The 20,722-nt window shown below is 36.7% G+C and overlaps 1 long non-coding RNA gene across 4 annotated transcripts in view; it reads right to left on the bottom strand.

Moving 5' to 3' along the window:
• Nucleotides 1-20,722, bottom strand: part of LOC310903466 — a 92,946-nt gene that overhangs the window by 18,352 nt on the left and 53,872 nt on the right. For all 4 annotated transcript variants that reach the window (XR_014587567.1, XR_014587568.1, XR_014587569.1 and 1 more), the window contains 2 exons: nucleotides 15,373-15,457; nucleotides 14,222-14,393 (listed from right to left, as the gene is read on the bottom strand). This is a non-coding gene — a long non-coding RNA (uncharacterized lncRNA). The remainder of the gene's footprint in view (nucleotides 1-14,221; nucleotides 14,394-15,372; nucleotides 15,458-20,722) is intronic.

Here is a 20,722-nt window from a genome sequence, read left to right as displayed (position 1 = left end):
TCATCTGCTGTTGATCATCATGGAAATAGGCCTTTTTCAGTTGGCTGAAGATAAGAGTTAAAACTACCCCTACCACCAAAGACAAATCATTTGCTTCACCTACCCATAAAGTGGTGCAACAGTTTTCAGCTCAAATTAATTATAGACTATTCAAAAACAGTATTTCCTCTGCCACTATCATGAACAAAATTTTGCCAAATTTTCTTGATTCATCAAAGGACATTTTCCCTTAATATGCATCCCAGTTTTCATATGTTTGAAAACAGCTGTTTTTCGGTATGACTGCTTTGTAGAACACGTAGTAAAGGAAAACTTTTCCTATATCCCTAGGAGGTCACCTTAAATCCAGAGACTCCTTAAACATAAGTCCCACCAGTCAATTTACTTGCTTTGCCTCCACATCAGGGTTACATTGCCTACATGTCTTCTCTTTTGAGAATGAGAAAACAACCTGGAAGAAGAGCAGAAAAGGCAGGCTCACTAGAGGTGGCAGTCATTGCCTTGGCAAATGGTCTGACAGTCAAGGAGGCATTAAGCAGCTCTTTGGGAGTCCTTTACTCAATGGAGACGTACCAGCAAAGGGTGATTTAGAAGAGTTAGATTAGAGGAATCCCAACTTCAGCATCATATTAAATAACCAGAAACTAATGCCTCCTGTACCAGACTGTTCTTCCTCTTGAAACAGCACGTCACTGTGCATCATGGAAATGAAACAGCAGATGTTTCCAAATATAAAGCAAGATTCACTGTGCTCGTCAGCTGTCTTCCTGGACTGCAGGCATATATTATAACTGTAGGCAGAAAGCCACTTCGAAAATACCTTACAAAATTGGGGAAGAGATCTAAAATTTTAAATAATGAAGATACTCAAAATATTTACAGCTGATATTTGAAAGACACAGGGTGGGGGAGGTGTGACTGTTAGGAATATCATTCCTCCAGTGAGTCCTTTCAGCTAAATCCCTGCAGAGAGTCCAGCTGAATGTCTGCAGAAGAATTTGACACTAACTTCAATGGTAGTCATTCAGTGGGTGCTAGCTGATGAAAGATATGGAGCTCTCAGAGTAAGAATCCTGTTGAAAACCTGTGGCAGCTTTAAAAACAAAACCAGGTAATGGTTTCCAAAAAGGAACAAAGTATATTGTGAACTTGATACTCCTCTCAATTTATAGTTGATCTTTAATCTGTGAACCCACCCACAAAACAATTGCTAGTTGTTTTTTATTGTATATCTTGTTGAAACAGAGAAGGCAATCGGTGATATGATGTACTTTCACTATGTTAGAAATAGCTTTGCAATTTGGAAGTGGTGGAGAGAAAGTATGAGCTCGTTGTTTAGGACCATCTGTCTTCAACATATACTGTATCAGATTATTGTTTATTTAGTTAGGAGGTTTTTTTATAAAAGATGGGTATAAGCCATGCATTTCCATACATGGACAGAGAATAAATTCTTTAAATTAAGATTGATGGTGACAGCAACTACAGGGAGAAATAATATTGAAATTACAAAAGGACTCGGCCTCAGAATTTGCATGGATACAAAAGATTCCTGAGGTTTCCAAAATATATGTCTGGCTGGCTCTCCAGGCTGCTGTTTTCACCAGCTCTGAAATTAGATGACAATCTCATGATTCCAATCCAATGAAGGTAATATTGTTACTTTTCAGTAGGACAATAGTCACCATGGGATACGTTTTATTGAAGAACAGAGCATATTGAGAAATAGTCAATATTGGGAATAGGCTTCAGGGTGGTCTTGTGTAGAGGGTGAAAAGAGAAGGCAAGTCCAGAATAATTGTAACTGCGAAATTTGAATGTCTTATTGGCATGGTGCCCTTTCTCATATGTATACTGCAAAATAAAAAAATCTGTAGAATTCTCAGGATCGCAACATTTCACTTAAATTAGAAGAAAATTCACACTATGGTGTGAAGGACCATAATCTCCTGTCATTTACACATATGCTTGCTCAAGTAGCTCCCTTTTACTGACATTAGATCTATTTCCTCTCTTTTGTAATGGTATTTGTTAGATTTTAATTGCAATGTCAGAAACAGTAAAGATTTTTGTTGTTCTTGGTTTTGTTGTGATCATTCCACAATGAAGATTTAGCTTTTATTTAAACTGGATGACCCAATATATTCAGTTCAGCTGCTAGATTGACTGTCACTGAGTTGTCAAATGCCTGATATGAATAGTATACAGAAAGAGAACAAGTTGACCTTGAACTCACTAAATGTTTTATGAAAAGTAGCCATTTCCAGAAAAATATGCATATGTTTTCCAGATTTGCTCTTTTTGCTTTCCTTAAGGCTGTTACCTGTAATAAATGCCTTTCATCTTACTCAGATGCTTGTTACGTAGAAGGTTTGGGAAGGGTAGAACAACATTTTAATGATGAATTTAGTACTCATGGATTGCAAAGGATTGATTATATTGTAGGCTGAATTCCTGGACCTCGCCAAAGGCTATGGAGAATATTGTGGCTATAATGCTAGCATTGCTTTGTAAAAACATTCTAATTCTGTTTTATAATCTTCCATTACTGGAATGATTTGGTCTTGGTGATTATTCTTTCCCCTTAATTGGCACCTTCATTGTTAAGTGAAATCAGAGTAGATAATGCTGTTTAAATAGAATAAAAGAAAGCAATCATAGTTTTGATCTGTCTAGCTCACACAAACCTGTGCATTATTTCCAAACATAAAAACCTAACCTTAGCGCCTCCAGCTGGTGCTGGAAACATGTCATTCTCATGCATATACCAGAGAAGACTGCAGGAAAGTGTGGCAGCTAGTAATATAGGATCCAGGTCAGAGGATCCAGGTTCTAGCCAACAGAGAAGCACACTAAATAGAATTAATTTAAGACACTTGTGCTCAGCACTGGATTTTGATCAAACACTTCAAAAAGTAAAAAATAGCAGCTAATTTACTCTGCCATGAAATATATTGGTTCCTTTTCAAATACATTGGTTCCTTTTCAAAAGCTACTTTCAGCTCTTTCAGAATTTGTGGACAAAGTGGTTTCTAGCTAATATATAGTTTTAAATGCTTTTTTGAAAGCCTCTTGCATGATAGAGTTCATAGCAACAGCTTCTGCTACTGCTTTAAGAGCACAATAAGGTTTAATAAGAAGGATGCACTTCAGTTCATAGATTGCTTGTTTTCTGCTTTACTTTATTCATCATAATCCTTACCTCACCTCCTCTTAATAAATAAAATAAAATAAAATAAAATAAAATAAAATAAAATAAAATAAAATAAAATAAAATAAAATAAAATAAAATAGAAAGAAAGAAAGAAAGAAAGAAAGAAAGAAAGAAAGAAAGAAAGAAAGAAAGAAAGAAAGAAAGAAAGAAAGAAAGAAAGAAAAGCCAGTGACCGGTATTGATCTTCTCTATCCCAAAGCAGGTTCCCTTGATCTGGATCGAACCTGTCTCTGTCAGTAAGAGTTTTTCCAGGAGACAGTTCTATTTAAAATGTTTCACAGGGCATCTAGCTATTTGTTCATTTGTTAGGAATGGTGGAAGAGACTATAATAGACAAGCAGCCTCAGCTGGCTGCTGGACGTAAGACTAGATCCAGTCATATCACAAAGACAGAATATACTTTCTGTGCAATGTGGAAAATAGTTTTAAGATACATCTTGACCCAAGACTTATTAAAGAAACCTTTATCAATATTAATTGAAACTCAAAATGCCCTTTGGAATTTCACTGCAAACATTTTTACTCTAATGCTGGTTTTGATGTTATGAATGAGAGGTGAGTGGTTGCAGTACGGTATACATGATAGCTATCAATTCCACACCACAAGATCTCTCTTCCAGGTGAATGTAAAAGGAAATATGTTTTCCTGCAGAACACATTCCCCACCACATACTCAATAAGTCTGGGAAAAGGACAGAGCCTCATTATCATCTTTTTTATCTAATGAAAACTATCTTTGTCTTTGTGGTTTTTAAAGCACTTCATCTGAAGGATAGCTTCAAATGAACACTGATATTCACAAACAGTAGAAAAGAATGTGTGGTGCAAGTGTAGTCCATACTGTCCTGTGTCATTTGTAATATCAAAGACCACTAAACTCACTTGGAGAGGCAGAGCGCCCATCCCACGTTAGACATGGTGAGAAGAAACCTGAGACCTGTTCCTTTTCTTCTGACACACTTACAAGACAAACACATGCTCCATTAAAAATAACACAGGTCTGCTCTGCTCTGTTTCCCTCCCATGTGTCTGACTCAAAAATATGCCTCAGTTCACAGTGTTATGCTTATTAAGATATACTATTACTGCTCTGCAATGAGCCACTTCAGAGGACAAAGCAGGGAAGCTGGCTCCCATTGCACTAAACACGGCAGCCCCTTCAAACCCAGTGCTGGAGCAAAACACTCTCCTTTTGCAACACTCTCTCGTCTTGCATCTGGAGTTTATTCTTTTATTTTTTTCTTCTCTTTTTCTTGTTATTTTCTTGAGTCATGACAGTTCCACATCTGAAAAGCTGTAGTGACATAATTGACACTCCCAGCACTTGGGACTGGGAGCACTAGAAAGCCATGTATTACATTTGTTTTTCTCTGCACAGGTCACTGAGCATCCAGTCTGATTTTAGCACATCTTGTTGTGGAGAGCTTTTAATGCTAATTTGTTGCCTTTATTTAAGAATAGTCTGCTGATGGGGAGAGAACCAGCATGCTGCCTGAACGTTAGATATTATTTTGACCTTGCTTTATTCCTGCAGTAAAATGTGATTGCATGTTGCAAATGCACTGTTATTCATACATTAACCAACAATAGGGGCAACCTAGATCACAACTGTAAGTGGAGGATGAGGGTATGGAAATGATGTAGGGTTTTGTTCTCTCTCTTTTTTTTTTTTTTGGTTCAGCTATATGAAGGAAACCATGTGTCACTGTTTTTTGCAATATAAAACAATACATCAAAATGTTGGTATAAATAACGTAGAATACCACTAAACATGTGGGGCCATACCCAAAGCTTGCAGTTGAAACAATAAAAAGATTGACATGATTAGATATATGGTTCCAGAAGAAGCAGATTGGAAAATTAGTCTGCTTAGTATCTTAGTAATAAAGACAGTTTACATGGGTCTGTTGCCCAGCTTCTTTGAATGAACATGGCACAGCATATGCTGGTTAGGGAATGAAGGGCTGGCAGTTTTTCCCTGGCAGGTTAGCTAGCCAGAGATTCCTCACACTGAAATTCCCAGTGAACAGCCTGACCCCAAGGGCTGGATTGCTGTCATGTGGCCGTGGCTGTGAATGTTTCAAATATTTAGCACTTATGCATACATTAGCTCATCTTAATTGTTTTCCTTCAAAATGCCTGCAGAAGAGCAATTAGGTGAACCTGGTTTTAAAGTGTTACAGGTTTTTGTGACACGTTCTTTTTAAAGACTTTATGCTTCTGCAAATTAAAGGATAAGTTTTTTGTTTTGTTTTTGTTTTTATCAGAGCAGAAAGTTTATCACAAATTAAGAACATTTAAATACTTTCTCTTTTTCAGCATAATTCGATCAGCATTTCTTTTCTCATTCCCAGCCTGAATTACTATTGTAGCCGAGGGCCTCCATTCAGAAAAGATAATTTATGAAAGATCTTTTATCATGGAATAGAGCAGCTGAAGATTTGGCCTGGGTATTTTTTTACTCCTTATCAAATCCTGCTTCCCATCCCAAAAGAGTAGGGACTTCATTCTTGTCCTGTGTGAGCCTCTTTTTAAAACTGAACCATGTTTTTAAAAATGTTGTCTATTCACTCCATAACCATGGACGTAGGTCTCACACATCCGTACTTCTCTCAAAAAAATACAGCCTAACAACAACATTTTGATGCCTCATGTCTATTTCAAACATGTACTGCAAAATTTTATGTCTGCATTAAGTCCCTTAGTCTTGGACACACAAATAAGTGTTTTTTTTGAGCTGCCCCGGTAAGGACTCACACAAGGAATTTTTTGATAAATTCATGTGCTAGGACTGGTAAGTAGGTTCCCATTGTGGGGTTGGACAGCCCAAGGAACGTCACGCCTAGTCTGGTTCACGTTATGTATATCAACTGGTTTTATTCTCACACAAAAGTAAACAGCTCAGGAAAAATTGGAAAGGTTCAACTCCGCCAAGTCAATATTCACTCTGGAGACTAGAGAGCAATAAGAAAGTAAAAAGGTACGCCTTCTCCCAGGAGGAAAGACAGGGAAGTCTCTTAAGAGTCCAAAAGAAAAGGCAACCTTGAACTGCACCCAGCCTACACTACAGCAGTACCCAGCAAAGCTGCACTGGAACCTGCCAGCATGTCACTGCATCTACAACATAAAGCATATGCAAGTCCAGCTGACAGAGCACTCCAAAATCTGGTAAAACAAGATGGAAAGGAAAGTTTCCAGATGAGATTTAAGAACAGAAGTTAAAAAGAGTTAATACCTTCTTTGAATAAGAAGGAAGAAGAAAACAGAAGAGGCTGTGACTTGGATGGCACTGACTGAGGCAGACAGAAGAGCTGGAAAACCATGATGAATGTGAAAGGGTATTTCACTGCATTTTATGCTGAAAGCTTTATTAAAAATACAACAAAAGAGAGAGGATGCATAATAATAGTCTCAGACTTTGATAAAATAGCCAGAGCTCTGGAGACTGACATAAGAAATATATTTAGGAAGTCCAGAGGGGTGGAATTACGTCTGTCATGAAAGGAAGGAGTAAAAGTACAACTGAAAATTTGAAGAAAGGCAAGGACTAAATGTGAGAGACATGCATCAGCAATAACTGGGAGATGCTGCTGCGCAGGTGTTCAGGCAAGAAAGATGCAAAAGCAAACAACACAACTGCAAAGTGGCTATCCAAGAAGGCAATTTTGGATTTGTTTTTCATGCAGAATGGGATGGCTAAATAAGACTCATGGACTCAAGGAGCATTTAATCTTTTTCTCATTTATCAGAAGGACCACATTACTTTAATAATCGTTTTTAAAAATCAGTAATTAAAATAAATGTATTAAGGGGATGGAAAAGTAATTTTTACAGGATATTTGTACGTGTAGGCACACCTTTTCTCCAGAAAGTCTGTAAGTCCCACAAAAGGCTCTAAACATTTTGTTGTCTGTAAATGATCTCAAATATTTAGTCAGTAGGTTTGATCAATAAGCAACTTTTCCAAAGCTCTCTAAATACCAGCAGAGTTGTTGCCCGAGGTTTTATTCCCTTTTTGCCCAGAAATATATGTAGATGACTTGTCCAAATTAAATCTGATTACTCAGATGCCAGGATTTGTGTTCTCAAAAAAAGATATATAATTTTCTGTTGAAATATGTATAGCATTTGTTTTATGAGAATCTAGTTTTATAAAGGATGAAATTGTCCCCAAAGTGTATACAAACACATTACCATATATGCATGCCTTCATTTTAATTTTGAGTGATAAAAAAAGCTAGATACCAGATACCCATCTTTTGGGTATATGAAGACGTGAGAGTCTGGAACCTCTCTCCCTGCTTAGGTGAATCATTCCTACCATTCTTAATTGTTCTTAATCTTCATGTGTCTAGAAAAGTTGAAAAATAGAAAATATATGAAGACTGAGAAAAGCCTAGGAAATTGGAGGGATAATGGAGGGCAGAAGGGTAGGAAAAAATGTTATTTTCTGTTTCTCAGTGGTAAAAGTCCTGATAAGGTGGATGTTTGTTTACATTCCTCAGACATGCCCTCTGTCTAACATTGTGAGTCTTTGGTAAATACGAGCACTGATATGACAGGCACCTATTCAGCTTTCTAATTATGTAAGTAAAAATATCTATGATTTGTTTTTTAAGCAATTTCAAACAGTAGAAATGAATCTGATAAGAAAGGGAAAAGGTGAATTTTTATATGCTAATTCCCTCAGGAGGCAGGGAAGGAGAATTAAGAAGAAATGTTTGTGATCTTAAAGGCAAACTGGCTGTCATTTTGAAAGATATCTATAAAAATAAGTGATTAATAGAGATGGAAGTGAATTGTTTTTCCTCAGTAATTAAAACTTTAGGGTGATTTTTGTTTGTTTGTTTGCTCATCTGTCACTCAAGTCATTCACACACAGTAAGAAAACCTTCGTATTAAATATTCTGTTTTCATATCATTGAAATGAATGTATGGAGCAGCTTTTAGGTCAGATCCAGGAATGGATGAAGAGCATTTTCTGGTCAAAAATGAGGCAAAATGAAACCAGAATCTTGGCGTCCCCTCTTCCTTCTCAAGCTGATAGCTCCTTGGCACGCTGATATACATGTACCCACAGCCGCCTACCCCAGTTGGCCCACAATGGCTGCCTTGACACACAGATTCACTTGGCAGATGTTTACTTGCATCACCTTCAAGACCCCAGTGAGTTACCTTGACTGAAAGTCAAGCCAAAAAGATTCAGTGTTTGCCCCCTTCGGGTCCCATTCTGTCTCCTCAGCAGCGCACCACTCCACTCAGATCAAAAATCAATTTAGTTGCAAGGTCACATGGAAATTCCTCACAGCGTGAAAAACTCAAGACTCTGTCTTAGCAGTGGCCTTTGGATTAAGCAAACAATTGACCACCTAAAAGCACTGGCCGTACTTCACATGCAAAGAACTTCATGTCCATCTTCTCTTCAGTCAGAGTACAAAACCTGAAAAACACTTTATGTTGCAGTCAGTCAAGCTCAGGATGCATCCACTGTTGGCACTCCAGCTGGTTTTGCTCTTGCTGCATTTGCTGTAGTTCACTAGTAAATTATGACCACTTGTACTGGCTAACCACTGAATTATAGCCTTCCCTTACGTACGCACAAAACAGCTCAGATGATGTTCTTAGTAAGGGGAAAAAAAAAGAGTTACTTTTTTTTGGTTAGAAAGTTGGTTTGGGGGGTTCTTCCCCGCCTCCTCCACATTGGTCAGTTGTTTTCTTTCTTGTTTAATTCTTGTATTTTTCAAATTTATGAATAATTGTGAGGACTTGTGATGCTGATCTATTGTGATGATTTGTCAAAACATAATCACATAACGCAACACAGGCCAAGATTTAATTGTGCTCTAATTGAAGCCCTCATAGCCTTAAAAAAATAAAGCAGAGGAGATTGTTTCACTTGCAACTGTGGGCTACAGACATAATAAGTGGCCCTGTGATGAGCTATCATCGGGGAAGGCCCACCAGATGGGAGGCATGAAACAGAAATGTTGTTTATTTCTGCAATCAAGCCAAAGTGAGCTGACAATCCTGGATGAAAAACTTTCTACAGAACTTTTACACAGAGATCAGAGACTTTTTCTTGGGACGTACCACCTGGGAATTTGTGATCCTTGTTCCTACCACAGTTGTATAACTTTAACATCCCACAGAGCTGACAGACTTTGACACTAACAACTGTGCAGGGAGTAAAACAGATTTACAAGTGGCAGTGACCTTTTCATCAAGGGAAGTAAAGTAGACTTGAATCCACCGTACCCCCGACTCACAGTCCTGACAACATCATTCAACATACAGTAGGAAAAGCACTTCAGCAAAAGTTTATGAAAGTGACATTGACACAGCACAGTACATTAAATGGATCCCACCAACATGCCATGAGTTTTAAGTAGTATCTATTTTTTTTAGTGAGATTAGATGTGTTTGCTACTTAAATACTTTAGTGTATTCCTTTACTCAGCAATGACAATTAAAATGCTGCAGTATCAGTACCTTTTTAGTTATGAACGTACATATTTTGACCATCCTTCTTCCAGTAAAAAAAAATAAACAAATAGAAACAATCTATAATTGAATGTTCCTATCATCATTTCGTTCTTATCTTTGACCCCCATACTTCAGTGCAGCGTGGACAGGCCTTATTCACTATCTTGGATCTTGTCACCCTAGCAACTAATAGCCAAGCTGCCTTCAGAAAAAAATATGGAGGTGGCCTCTCTGATTTTTAAAGGAAATTGACTACTTTAAACCCAGTGAACACCTGTTTTAATTGCACTGTTCATGGCTGAGGATCTCTCTTGTCATTTTTTCAGAGATAATAGCAGTTTTATTCAGCTATGTGGTTTACTGCATAGAAGCAGTAAAGCAAAACTTCTTCTGTCAGAAACTTCAAGCATAGCTGATTTATTTTTAGGTACCTAAAACCAAAAATTAGGTCTGCATCTGCTTATTCAAAATTTTTGCAATTTCAATATGATTTAAAAGAAAGGCTATTCTTTTAAGCTTCTGTAAGAGGTAAGAGCAGTTTACTAAGAAACATTATACAGTTAATGAAGATACTCTGTCTTCAGAAGAAAGAAAATTGTTGGACAAATTTATGGTAAAGCAAATTTTTCCTATTGATCAAGCCCTAGAGGGGCATTAACAACACTTAAGGGAACAAACTGCAGAAGATGGCATAACTGACACATAAAAAAGACTCGGCAAGAGAGCTGAGCAGGGCTGGTAGGAAATGGAACACTTTAACATTACAACCCAGTCATACCAAGGTCCATTGACCCTGTACTCATTCCAGATAATTAATTTACAACACATTAAACCTCTGTGTGAAGAAGGATGTTATGCATCAGTTGCGTAGGAATAAAAAGTGTTATTGATTTAAGATTTCTACTGTATCCTGCACTGACAGAAAGAAACAATCTAGTGGTGTTTTAAAGACAAAAAAAAAACCTTTTCTGAAGGACAAGTTTGCTAAATAAGTGCACTTTACACTACATTTAACTGAAGTATTGTTGACACCCTAAAATAAATGCTGTTAGGAAAGAAACCCTCAGCATAATTAGGAGACTATGGCATGACTGGATAGTATTGGCATTCACTCTAGGAATCAAATGCTTGTAGGTGATAATGCTCTCTTTTACAGTAAGAGTTTAAAATAGAAAAACACATTGACAAATATTATTTAATGAATAAAATATGAGTGAGACAAAGCCGTTAATACAGTACAATGTCTAATGAGAATCAAGCCCATTTTCCTCGTGAAGGCATTGTGCACTTAATGTGTAAAAGAAGGAAATAGTTGCAGACTGGCAAAGTTTTAAGACGCAAACCAGGACTTGCTTCATTGACAGATTCTTTTTTCTGTAATTAAATTACAATTTTCAGATCAAAATTCAGAAAATTCAGAATTTCAGATCAAATGTATTGGTTGGCTAGCACTTCCTACTGCAGTTTCACTTCTCAGGACCTTGGGACACTACAAAAGTCTGCCCTGTATTACTCGCAGCTTTCAGCAAATGTCTACTTTCAAGTTCCTTTAAAACTTCCAGTGGTTAGAAAGAGATTTGAATCAGTCAACAGGCAATATGCTCCCAATCCACAAAATTCAGTTTCACACAAATAATACAAAGAGAGAAAACACAGAAGGGTCTGTAATTGATCTCAGACTGAACTACAATGATCTCATGATAGGGAGAGGAGTGTTAACTTCCTGGTAAAAAGACAGATTGTGTTTGCAGTTTGGTACAAAATACCCAGAAAGAGGCTACGGACAATCTAAAATGAAGCCTGGAATTTTGTAGTGAAGGGAAGTTATTCCAGCTGAATTGAAACCAATATTGGAGTACTGCAAACAAAATACTACAGTCAGTCCAAGTACTAAAAGACTCATAGCAAAGTGTGAAGAATCTGGGATATAAAAGCAGGAGAGTGCACAAATCCCACAAATGAACTCACACACCAAGGCAGGTAATGTGAAACAAGACAGTTGTTAGTGTTTAGAAGATTTAAAAACTGCAGTGTACATTTCTCTGCAAGAGTTTGTGAGCGTTTGCAAGTAGACACACTATGGGCAAAGTGTGTGACAGCAGCAATATTAGATCCAGGACTCTTTTGGAAAAGTCTAGCACATAGCCTCAGGACATAAAGAAGTGACAGCCTGAAAGCCAGCCACAGGAACACAAACAATATGATGGCAGCAACTGGGATACCAGTGCTACAAGAAAGGGCGCACACATCAGTAGTGAAAAAACTTAAACTTGGAAAAGAAGTAATTAATTTAAAAAAAAAAAAAACTTTTTTCAGCATTAAACTTGGCTATTTATGAACATCTCCAAGAAATACATGGTAGTTTCTCTCAATGGTACAGTCAAAACTGTAGTCAAGTGCATTATTCATCACGGGTACTAATAAAAAATTTAATGTCAGTGCTCTCAAAGAGTGAAGGGAGCCTTTGGCCTTAGTCTACACATGTAAAAAGTTATGTATCTTACTTATGGAAAGCTTATGTTAACTGAAACTGGTTATAAACTACTTATTGCCATTCCCAATAGGAATCTGATAAGCACCTTTATCTTACCCTCTCCTGAAACTGCATAGATTATTTCTCAACTATGAATGGTGGATTTACAAACCAAATATAAATCTAAGTGAAATTTGTTGCCTACACATACATATATTGGAGCCTTTGATACAGGCACTGAATACAGATTAAAAGACACACGTACCCATCTGACATCCATCTCCTCTTTAACTATTTCTGGTCTCAGACTTGCAAATATGAATAGCAGAAGAATATCAGGGTATTAGCCTAGATTGATGTACTCCTCACTTTCCTGAGATAACCCTGTATGAAGATCCTCCAGTTAGGCTGCAGGGCACTTGTCAGTCCATTTTCATTAGGGACAATGATGACAGCTTTGCAAAACATCACGTGTGTGGTTTGCAGTAAGTTGCAGGTTTTGTCTGGTCTGACAGAGCCTTTCTACAAGAAACTACACTTTTACCCAGTCTTAAACTCACACTGCCAAATCACTATAACCAAAATAATTACAGCAATCAAAAAACAGTATTAGCAGTTCCCTGGTGGGAAAAAATTATCTGTACCATGTTCAGCTGTACACAAGGTAATAAAATGGAAAGTCTTGGTCAGTCACAGGAACAGACGGAGTGACCCCTATAGAGTATTTCTGCATTTTCTCAAAACTCATTTTCAGTAAGACTGGTACAGGCTAAAGAGAAGGAAGGCTCCTGTTTTATAGCAACTCCTGGGCCAGTCTTGACTCTAACTCAGCGACGTAGAAAACCCCTCTCCCAGAAGTCTTACTGGCCCATCACAGTAGTTTCTCAAGTAGGTGAAATCATCACATTTTCCATTCTGCATACACTGAGGCATCCACGCTATTTTTATTTTTAGCAACCAAATTATCATTCGCCCAGAGTAAAGGAGATAATTCATTTTTAATGGATTTCAATTTCAGTTAGCTGTTTTGCTGAAATCACTTTTTTTTTCTTTTAAAAAGATAAATTATTTGGCATTGAAGTTTGAAACATAGCAGTAAGCGATTATCATAATTTTGTAAAATAATTCAAGCAAAATTTAAAATACCTTGCACCCCTCCTGAAAACTGTAATGAAATGAAGAGCACTTTTTTTTTTTTTTTCTGATTCTTTACTAAAGTTATCTTTTATCTTTTGAGGTCTGAGCAGTCCATATAAATATGCCACAACATTTTGGACTTCACTAAGTATCTGAAGTGATATTTCGGTATTTCTCTGGAGCAAACTGTAGTACTACTTTTTGAGGGGAAAACAAACAAAAAAACAACCAAATAAAAAAAACCTCTTCCCTCTTTCTACAGTGAAAAATAGGGGGACAAAAAAAAAAAAAAAAAAGAAAACCGTATTCTTAATTCGGGTTACAGGTTCAAACGCACCAGTCTTAACTTTCTGCGGCTTAAATGGGCAAAATGGACAAAGAACAGTAAGGAGAAGCAAAATAAAGTGATTTTCTGTGGGAACATGATGCACTCACTGGTGGTAGCACCAGAAGAAGAATGTAGGTTTCCTTATACTTTACCCATCTGATGACATTGCTTCTCCAATCCGTATCAGAGTTGCCTGTTACTTAATAGCTTGTACAATTATGTGAAAGTGTTAATAAGTAACCTGGGTGTGTTCACCCTTCACTAAATTATAATCAACAGTTGATTCTACATTTTACGTTTGTTATTCTCTCACTACATGACAAAGATAAAGATTTCATATTTAGTACACCTGTATGGATAATTACACTACTATGCTACTCCTATTACCACAGTTAAGGAACTGTTCCTCTTTTCCCTGATTTATATGGCATGACATGGCCTCATAAAGTATTATTATGTCATTATTTAAAATCCTTGTATCCGATAATGTGGTAGTCAGTCGAATAAGAATTTTGAGATTTCCCTTGGCAACAATGGTGGTGTGAAGAAGGTATTGAACAGCTACGCTCAGGCACAGATTGCCTACCTGCAGTTAAGGGACCTGTGCTCCCACGTGCTTGTGCTCCTTCGCTCACTCTATGCCATGGTAACCATTGCACATCTCACAGGATAAGCTTCCACCACACCAAGCTGACTCACGGCAGTTGTATGATTGCACATGCCCCGTAGGAAAAGAAGTCCAGCCAAAGCACCTAGTCCTGCAGAACAGAGTGAGAGGCCCAAGCTGTTAATCAGGCAAGAAAGTGCAACAGTGGATAAGTACACGTACAAGGCTGAAAACTGTCTGAAAATGAAACTTCTAATTTCAGTTAAATATACCAATGTTTTATTTTTGCTTATTCTCTAAGTTACTAATTTTTTTCACTTTTTTACTGAGAATAAAAATTACTTACATTACAATATTAGCATTTGGTATGGGATTAAATTTCAACTTTACTATCCTTTATTGAGCATTTCTTGCCATGCTTATTGACATGGATCAAGAGCCCCTTACTGATCAGACTAGCACTCAGCACATTATTGGTGTGCTGCTGATGTGTAGATGGCTACTTTTGTTATAATGGAACTCAAAAGAACACCCAATTGTGAATCCATGATTCAACTATTTGTTGACTCCCTGAGATCTAGCTGGTAGCAAAATTTAAAGTGCAATGATACAGTGTTTATTCTAGAATCATTGAGATAAATCAGAATTTTGGGTTGCTTTTTTGTTCTAGTAACTGTTACGAGTAAATTATTTACTGCACAACAGACGACTTCTCTACTTACATTTTTTGATTAATTGCTAAGTGAGTATTCACAAAGAGCTGAATCAGATCCCCATTAGAAGGATATTGCTATAGTTCCATGATATTCATTTATCCTCTGAATACATATTTTCTACGTGAACTGTCCATCTTTGAAAGAATACCTGTTACATGAAACAGCATATCACACGAGTACATCAAAAGATAGGATTATTTTATATTCTGTTAATTTCATAGCAATCAGCACCTTGCTGTCCTTTAAAAAGTACTTTTCTGATGGAGTTTTGTGTGTGTAATAACTGCAACATCAGACTCAAAGAATAAGTCAAACTTTCAAACTAGATCAAAGAATGTAAAGTCGAGGTAGTTAATAGTGAGGGTTTTTTTTCTTTTCTTTTTTTTTTTTTTCAAATTATTCACCCATACTTACTGTGTCCCTCTCTAGAATTCATGGATCATTATTCTTTGTAGCTCATTTTTTCTTCAGTGTAAGATTGTGGGATGAAGTCCACATTCTGAAATTACACACAAATATGTTATAAAAATGGAGTGTTTGAAATCAATTCTAATGTTAAATGCAAAGGACATTCTGGGCTCATTAAGTAAAAATATCTCATTTAATGAGCAGGAAAGCACTGGAGCACACTGAACCCTGACACAAAGCAAATTATTTAAGTGATAAATTATATTTTATGGGGAATGTAAAAGTTAATAATACTCAGGGGTAAGGTAATAAATGCAGAGGTGTAACTAACTTCATTGACTGCTTTACTTACAAACATGCCATATGTACCTGGTTACTTGAAATAGTAATAAAAGGAATTGGCAGAAACTCCTGGAACCCAAGATTCATGCAGAGACCTTTGTAGCATTCTTTTTGACTAAACAATGTGTTTTATTCTTTTCAAACTCATTCTCCTCCCTCTTTCACTTTAAGATATATACCTCCAGTCTTTGCTTTTCACTTTCTGTCAAATATTTGATCTTGCATTCATTAAAACTAAAACCTTCTTATCTTCCAGGGAGGCTAATAAAATCAGTGCTCATTTACCTGCAATGATGCCCCAGAAGTGACCTAAAACTTTACTTGAGGAGAACCAATCTACGCTGAAAGAAAACAGTGGATCAACTGTTAATCTACTGCCCTTCTAACGCACACAGGTTCAGTGGCACTGAATCTCCTGCTGTTATTGTTCAGTGAGATCAATTAAGTAGATGAACTCAGTGAGGATACAGCTCACAAATACGTCTGTACATTAGAATAAGGGGTTTTAGCTTGAAGTTAACTATCAGAGTTAAAACCCCTTCGCTATATTTTTAAAGGGGTAAAAGAGATGATGAAGGTATGTAACAAGTAGAAATCAACTGAGGAGCATGCATGATCAAAACTACCTCCTATGACTACTTCCTTAATCTTAAAATGGAATTTGCAATACTAACATTGTCTTTTCTTTTTTTCCCCAATTTTATTTTATTTTTACATTTCCAGGTCAATGGCTAGACCTTTATTCTCACTGATGCATCTAGGAAGTGAATATAATATCAGTGCACCTAATGTTAATCCTGATTTGGTACAATTTGTATATGGAAGGGACGGCCATTCACACAGCATGAGCCAGAAACCTTCAGCAGAGCTGTTGTACAAAAGCAATCAATTGAATCACAAAAAGGATGAATTTCCACTGCATCCAAGATTATCTGTATATGTGCAATTTTTCTCTAGGAATAAGATTTGGCATTCAATCTTGAACTAAGTCAACTTCACCTTACCCTACTTTTTAGTTTGCATCTATAAATAGTCTTATGATGATGGTCAATGATCTTGAAACCATCTGAGTGAGCTCAATACATCCCTTTGAATTCATAAAGCCAAAGTATGAAACAACAATGAAAGTGTTTCTGAACAGGTCCTGTATAAAACAACCCTGTAGGAAAAAAAGCCTAACTCAAAAAAAAAAAAAAACAGCCCTGATCCAAATTCTTCCTTGAGTTCTACTAACCAACAGTAAACCAACAGTAAATGTGATATATAAGAGATCATTTTCCAGCAGAAAAGACATGCCTTTGACAGATAATGTAACTAGAAATATAATCTAGAAATATAGTCTAGAGATCTGCAGTGGTTGCCCAGAGCTACTTGTAAAATATTCGGTCTGCATGTCTGCTAAGAAATAGCAGGCAAAGACACATCCAGCCAGATTATAAATTCTCAAATACATGTTTGACCAACTTATTCTCTCCTTCTAAATACACATTTAACTTGGTGTTATATGCTTTTTGAATCTTAACTGAAAAATTCATATTTCACAGGTGTTTTTGAAGCTTGTGTTTTGAACAGTAGCTGAAATTTCCAACTAATCCATTGACTCCAGAAGCCAGGAGTTGCAAGAAAACTTTGAATATTGTAAGCATTGTGAGTTAGAAGTACCAAGAATATGAGCAGATGTATATAAACATTATTTTAAATGTTTTATTGAAGTATTTAGTAAATTAAACTAGAAATGTCTTGCATTGTAATCCAGTGCTACAGAAAGTAAATAAGACATGTACATAAGACTTCTACTACAGCTCAGAATGAAGTTGCCATTGAAGGTCAGACTGCTGAAATGGCTGATGCATCAATTCTTGTACTCTGTCAATATAAAGATGTTAAAATGTATAAAGGGGCCAATATCCAGATCCTTGGGAAATCTCATGGTAAGAGCCTTTCCTCTGTTTGAACTGTCTTTCTCCTGGCTTTAAACCATTTCTATTGTCAATAGTCTTTGTACCTGGGAAATACTTCCATGTTTTTGTTTTTCAAACTTCCAGGCTATCAAATATCAGATAAAGAGGATATATATATATATATAAAAATATATATTTAAATTGGAGAAGAAACACATCCCTGAAAAAGCAAGGTATGCCTTTTATATATTTACCAAATATTTTAAGTTTTTCCAAAATCACTTCAGATCCAGACATGGCAGGCTCCTCTATTAAAAATAATAATAATAATTCATGGCAAAATGTAACTCTTACCTACAATTTTCAGATTGCAAGTAAAGCAGATTTGAGATTGCAGTGATTGCATGTAGTTAAGGTATGGAAGATCACCACACTAATCTGTCTTCCCAGGAAAGGATTGTTCCTTTCTGTCAAGGTGATGGTAAATTGCTACTAGGAACTGCAGTAAATAAACAATATTTTTAATGCAGAATTTGCTCCTGATATCTTTCACAGCAAGTACATTTTTTTAAGAGAGAAAGAGACCAAAAAATAATTTCCCTCTTTAAAGCATGAACGAACTGCCTACAGAAATATCCTTGTGAAGTTCTTAGACTAGATTCTATTAGGGAGATAGATGAATGTCAAGTTTTCCTTACAAGGTGGGTAAAACAGCAATTTTCTCTGAAATTTCTTTAAAAAAAAAATAAAAAAATAAAACAACAACAAAACACGTTGCACTTCTTTTCAGAGAACTTCAAAGAGATGCAGGGAGTAAAGATGCTGCATAAAGCCGGGAAGCCAAGGGACAGAAAGGCTCAGCATGTTCTCTGCTGAACTTCCCCATGAACTTACAGCACACTTGATAACAAAAACCATGTCTTCTGAGTCTTTCTAACCAGTAGATGCTGCTATCTCTACTTCTCCAAACACTGCATTTATGTTTTCAGTTACATGTAGAATAACTAATGTACTGGTGCCAGTCAGATACTTTATATCACCAAACCCCCACAAGCAAATTTGTTTTACACAGCAGTTGAATGAAAAACATCCTGTAGAGAGTGCAAACGCAAGGGAATGAGAACAGAAAACAGCACTAGCAACATGATTTAAATTAATTAAGTGAGCATTAATACCTCCAAGACATTGCCTTATTGGTTCATATACTTTGTGGGAAAAGCTGTAATTTACATGTACGATACTTTTAACACCATCTATTAATTAGATATATATGGTTACTCTGTTTAATTGATACTGTAAACAAAAGGCCCATTTGAAAACATATGCTGCAATAATTAAAATGCTATTATGCTGACAGTGCCTTTCTTTGAGGAACTTGTAACATCTGTATTAAGTGTGATAAGCATTGATTATCTGGAATGATATAAATATTTGGGGAGCTAATAACAATCAGGTAGGGTTTCAGTGCATGCTATAGACAGCAGAGATAAATCACAGGAAATCTAGATCAAAGTTGGTTTGTGAATAAGTTTGTTTTTGTACTTAATGACTCAATATAAAACACACACACAGAAAACTCTTCAGAGATTTAAAGCACACGGAAATGCCATAAAGAAACATCCCATCCTGTGCAGCATTTCTGTACATCTGTAGAATCTCCCTGTGCAGCGTGTAGGATGTCAGCACACAAAAAGGGGGAATACATTCAATCCATCAAGTACTTACTGCGCACATTTACCAACATTAGATGCTTCTTTGAAGTATTGGGCTTTTTTTTTTCTTTTTTTTTGAAAGGCAGAAAAAAAGTATGTAACTCTCATCCCTTTCCCTTGGGAAGATTAAATTAGTGATGCAATAGGTTAACTGCAATCTAGTTCCCATTCAGAATGGGTCAGCTGCATCTTGGTTCTGAGTCAGATACTTATTTGTTCTGAGTTACTTTCATTACCACAGACTGCAGTAAGGGCTTACATCACTTGCTGTGGTCCTTTAAAGGTGACTTTTTCCTTCCTGCTCTGACGTCCCTCTATATAAACCCCCACTTCCTTGGTCCTGGTACTTATCCTCCCAAAGGCTCTCAGGCTTTCTGGAAGAGATGCAGGCCTGGTAAGAGGCAAGATGACCTCAATCTCAGTGGAGTTGAAAGGGCACAAGTGAAAGCAGGATCTGCTCTGTATGTTCATTAATGACAATTTTTACTGCCACTCTGTATCCTTCTTTTCACATAAGACAAGAGCTCATTCCTGCAAATAAATGAAAGAGAGCACTAGAAACTGTTTGGGAATACACACAGCAATATGTGCTGATGTACAGGAGATAAGGGCTGAAATCCCATGACTGATCCTAACTTCAGGACTTTGTGCTGCTGCTCTTGAGGCCAGTACACAGGAAGAGCCTGGTACATCAGTGGGACTCTGGCCCCAGTAATAAAATGGGTGCTTTTTGCTGACGATTATGGGACCACATTTTTACTCTAAATGACTGAGTCCAAACGTGCCTGATTTCAAGTGACTGAGAAGCCCTATTGACTACCCATCCCCATAGGACTTCCCACATACTTGTGATCAGGAAAGAAGCCCAGTTTATGTAAACCTTTGCCCATGAGTCAGGGTTGAGTAAACAAAGCCTTTTCCATATTTTCTGCAAGCATTCCACTGTTAATACACAGCATGCGACATTTGTTTCTTATTAAGTTGTATTTTCATTTCTTTGCTCTTGTAATTTAGGTCTTTCTAACACTCTTTATTTAATTCTTTTTTTAAGCATTGCATTAACTTGCCTTCCTATAACCTCTGTACAGCTTTCTCTGTGATTGTTGTAACAATTTGTACTATTCCAAAGCACAGGCATTAATTGCGTCTCTAGTTATTATCTTGTCCTTGTTTCTTTCAGACTAGTGGCCTCTGAATTTTTTTTTCACAACAGCTAGGAGGCTAAAAAGACATCATCTTCACAATAGCGTAAAGTAATGTTCTGTAGACACAACAATAGCTGTTTATTGCACCTTGCATAAACTACTTTAATTACCTTCAGATTACTGGTGTTATTCAAAAACATTCATTTACAGCTGAGAGGGTCCATGGACATTTACTGAAACTCTTTCCAACACACAG

This window comes from Anser anser (genome assembly GCF_964211835.1).
Source record: "Anser anser genome assembly, chromosome: 8".
Classification (NCBI taxonomy): Eukaryota; Metazoa; Chordata; class Aves; order Anseriformes; family Anatidae; genus Anser; species Anser anser.
This window is presented reverse-complemented; position numbering and strand designations above follow the sequence as displayed.